This window comes from Arachis ipaensis, chromosome B8 (assembly GCF_059453495.1).
Source record: "Arachis ipaensis isolate K30076 ecotype BB chromosome B8, ASM5945349v1, whole genome shotgun sequence".
NCBI classification, from domain to species: domain Eukaryota; kingdom Viridiplantae; phylum Streptophyta; class Magnoliopsida; order Fabales; family Fabaceae; genus Arachis; species Arachis ipaensis.
In genome coordinates, this window is record NC_142443.1 from 38,881,786 (window position 1) to 38,886,362 (window position 4,577).

Consider the following 4,577-nt stretch of genomic DNA (forward strand, 5'->3'; position numbering starts at 1 on the left):
AGATAATTCTAACTATGGCTGGAGGGATAACTTTAACAGAGGAAACAGAGATAATGGAAACCAGAGGTGGAATAACAATAACAACAACAGACAGCAGAATCTGAACCAACCTTACAGAGCGCCTCACCTAAGACAATCACAAGGAACCCAGCAAACCCAACAACAAGTTTCGCAAACTGCTTATTCTTATTCCTCATCAAATGACGAGATGCTCCGTTCTCTTGCACAAACACAACAAGACATGCAGGCATAGCTGAACTCTGGTCTGAATGACTTAACTGCCACTTTACAAGCTCTCATCTCCCGGATGGATTCCTCACTTAATTCCACACATCAACCTACAAGCTCTAATGGAATTCCTTCTCAACCACTGCCTAATCCCAAGGGTGGCATCAATGCCATCACTTTGAGGTCTGGAACCACATTATAGGAGAGGAACCATAAGGAGCCAAGCCCACAAGAAAACGTGCCAGCAGAAGATGTGGTGGAAGTAGAAGATGCTGAAGAAGAAGAGGACGTACAAGACATAGTTGAAGAAAAGGAAGCTCAACCACAGAATGAAGCCCCAAGGGATGCTGAAGTTGCAAATCGCGCCCCTCCTATTCCCTTTCCACAACTTGCAAGGAAGCCTAGAAAGCAGATGGAACTTGATCCCAAAATGGTAGAAATATTCAAAAAGGTCGAGGTAACTGTTCCCCTTTTTGATGTTATTCAACAGGTACCTAAATACGCAAAGTTTCTAAAGGATTTATGCATACATAAAGATAAAATTAATGAATTAGAGACTATTCCTTTAGGTAGTTCTATATCTACTTTAATGGGAAATATACCTGAAAAATGTAGTGATCCAGGTCCATATATGGTTAACTGTACCATTGGAGGTATAAATTTTTCTGACTGTATGTGTGATTTAGGAGCGTGTGTTAGTATAATGCCTTTGTCTATATATGATACTTTGAGGCTCCCTCCCTTAAAAAGGTCGGCAGCTCGTTTTGTGTTAGTAGATAAAAGCATTATCACTGTAGTTGGAATTGCTGAAGATGTACTAGTGAGCATTAAGGGGCTTACATTTCCCATTGATTTCTACATCTTGGAAATGCCCCCCTAATGACTCAGGCAGACCATCATCAATCCTACTTGAAAGACCATTCTTGAAGACTTCAAAGTTCAAGCTGGATGCATTCTCAGGAACTTACTCCTTTGAGATAGATGGCAGAACAGTGAGTTTCAGCTTAAATGAAGCTATGAAGCACCCTCCGGAAGATCATTCTATCTTCCAGTGTGACATTATTGATGAAACTATAGCTGAAGTTCACAAGGAAGAATTAAAAGAGAAGTATATGGAGCAAGGTCCAAGTGTGGGGACACTTTCTGAAAATAATGAGAAGACTCTACCATTATCACCAGTGCCAGATGATCCAGAGCCTAGCTATGAGCAGAAACTAGAGTTAAAACCCCTTCCTCCACACCTCAAGTATGCTTACCTTGAGGACAAGCAGAAGTTCCCAGTCATCATTGCAAAGGAACTCACTTCTCAGCAGGAAAAATAGCTACTCAATGTGCTGAGAAAACATAAGAAAGTAATTGGATGGAGCTTGGCGGATATAGTAGGCATTAGTCCTCAAGTTTGTGAACATAGAATATTTTTAGAAGAGGGAGCAAAGCCCGTCCGTCAACCTCAAAGAAGACTGAATCCCACCATCTTAGAAGTTGTCAAGAAAGAGGTAACCAGACTACTTGAAGCAGATATCATCTACCCCATCTCAGACAGTGAATGGGTCAGTCTAGTACAAGTGATGCCCAAGAAGTCTGGAGTCACAACAATAAGAAACGAGCATGGAGAGCTCTTGACAACTAGAGTGCAGAATTCATGGAGATTTTGCATTGACTATAGGCGTCTCAACCAAGCCACTCGCAAGGATCATTACCCCTTGCCATTCATTGATCAAATACTTGATCGCCTGTTAGGTAAATCTCATTATTGTTTTTTAGATGGTTATACAGGATATTTTCAAATTCATATAGCTCCTGAAGATCAAGAGAAGACCACCTTCACATGTCCCTTTGGAACTTATGCTTATAAGAGAATGCCCTTTGGCTTATGCAATGCACCCGCTACTTTCCAAAGACGCATGATGAGTCTTTTCTCTGATCTTATTGAGAACTGTATGGAAGTTTTTATGGATGATTTTAGCATATATGGTGATTCATTTAGCCTTTGCTTGGATAGTTTATCTAGAGTGTTAGATAGATGTGTTAATATAAACCTTGTATTAAATTTTGAAAAATATCACTTTATGGTCAAACAAGGAATTGTACTAGGACGTGTTGTGTCTAATACTGGCATTTCTGTAGATCCAACAAATGTGGATGTTATTTCTAGTTTACCTTACCCCTCCTCCATGAGGGAAGTCCGTTCGTTCCTTGGCCATGCAGGTTTCTACAGGAGATTCATTAAGGACTTCAGTAAGGTAGCATTATCTTTATCCAGATTACTGCAGAAAGATATTGAGTTCGAGTTCAGTGAAAGCTGTATGCAAGTGTTTGATAAGCTGAAGATCACCCTGACTCAAGCTCCAATTGTGCGAGGACCAGACTGGAGCCAGCCATTTGAAATCATGTGTGATGCTTCCAACCATGCAGTAGGAGCGGCGCTGGCTCAGCACGAAGGTAAAGACCCTTTTGTAATTGCTTATGCATCTAAGACTTTAGATGCTGCTCAGTCTAATTATACTACTACTGAAAAAGAGCTTCTTGCTATTGTTTTTGCTTTGGATAAATTCCGAGCCTATTTACTTGGTACTAAGGTGGTAGTGTACTCAGACCATGCAGCTCTAAGTATTTATTAGCTAAAAAGGAGTCCAAACTAAGGCTAATACGTTGGATACTGCTGCTGCAAGAATTTGATTTAGAAATTAAGGACAGGAGTGGTAACCAGAATTTAGTGGCAGACCACTTGAGTCGTCTTGAGCACATTAAGGGTGACTCCACTCCTATAAATGATAATTTCCCATTTGATAACCTACAAGCAGTATCTAAAGTAGTCCCTTGGTATGCACATGTAGCTAATTATCTAGTTAGCCACACCTTTTCTCTAAATTTTACTAAGCACCAAAGAGACAAGCTGAAAAGTGAGTCCAAATATTATATATGGGATGATCCATATTTATGGAGGTGTGGTGCTGACCAGGTAATTAGACGGTGTGTGCCTCAATCAGAATTCCAGTCTATTTTAGAGGCTTGCCACTCATCTGAGAGTGGAGGACATTTTGGCCCTCAAAGAATATCTAAAAAAATTCTAGACTATGGATTCTGGTGGCCTACTCTTTTTTAAAGATGCTGCTGAATTCTGTAAATCTTGTTCCCCATGCCAAAGGTTTGGTAATATATCCAAGAGGGATGAGATGCCTCAACAGCTTATGCTTTTCTGTGAAATTTTTTATGTTTGGGGCATTGACTTCATGGGTCCATTTCCAAATTCTAGTGGTTACTCTTATATACTGTTAGCCGTAGATTATGTTTCTAAGTGGGTGGAAGCAATTCCTACCCGCACTGATGATGCTAAAACTGTTGTTTCCTTTGTTAGAAACCATATTATCTGTCGCTTTGGATCACCACGAGCAATCGTGAGCGATCAAGGCACCCATTTTTGTAACAGGAGACTAACAGGATTACTGAAAAAGCATGGGATAATTCACAAAGTAGCAATAGCTTATCATCCCCAGACCAATGGGCAAGCAGAACTCTCTAACAGAGAGATTAAATGTGTTCTGGAGAAGATAGTAAAACCTCATAGGAAGGATTGGAGTGCCAGGCTACAAGATGCACTCTGGCCATATAGAAGAGCGTACAAGACACCCATTGGGATGAGCCCCTTCCGCTTGGTATATGGAAAGGCTTGCCACCTCCCTGTAGAGGTGGAACACAAGGCTTTATGGGCTGTAAAGGAGTGCAACATGAATCTTACGAAAGCTGGTGCTGAAAGAAAGCTGCAACTAGCAGAACTAGAGACCCTTCGCCTAGAAGCATATGACAACTCCAGGCGTTACAAGGAGAAAATGAAGGCTGTCCATGACAAGCACATTAAGAGGAAAGAATTCAGACCAAGGGAGTTGGTTCTACTATATAACTCCAGACTGAGGCTCATGCCTGGTAAACTGAGATCCAGATGGAAAGGTCCATACAGAGTAGAAAAGGTAGAACCATACAGAGTTTTCCACCTGCGTCATCCTATTAACTCCAAATTTATAAAGGTCAATGGACATCGCCTAAAGCCTTATCATGGTGAGAAGATGAAGAATCAAAACGAACTAGAGATCTTCCTCTTGGAAGATCCACCAAGAGAAGCTGAATGAGCCTAACGAGCGTCCAACTTAAGGACGTAAAAGCAAAGTGCTAGGTGGGAGACAACCCACCATGGTATGATCGTTCTATTTCAATCTTATTTTTATTTTTGCTTTATTTTATTTTTACAAGGTTAATGACTCTTCTCATAATCCCTGCATATAACTGCATATAATTGCATGACCATTTTGCATATTATTTTACTTATAAAAAAATGGCACGCATGTGACGCG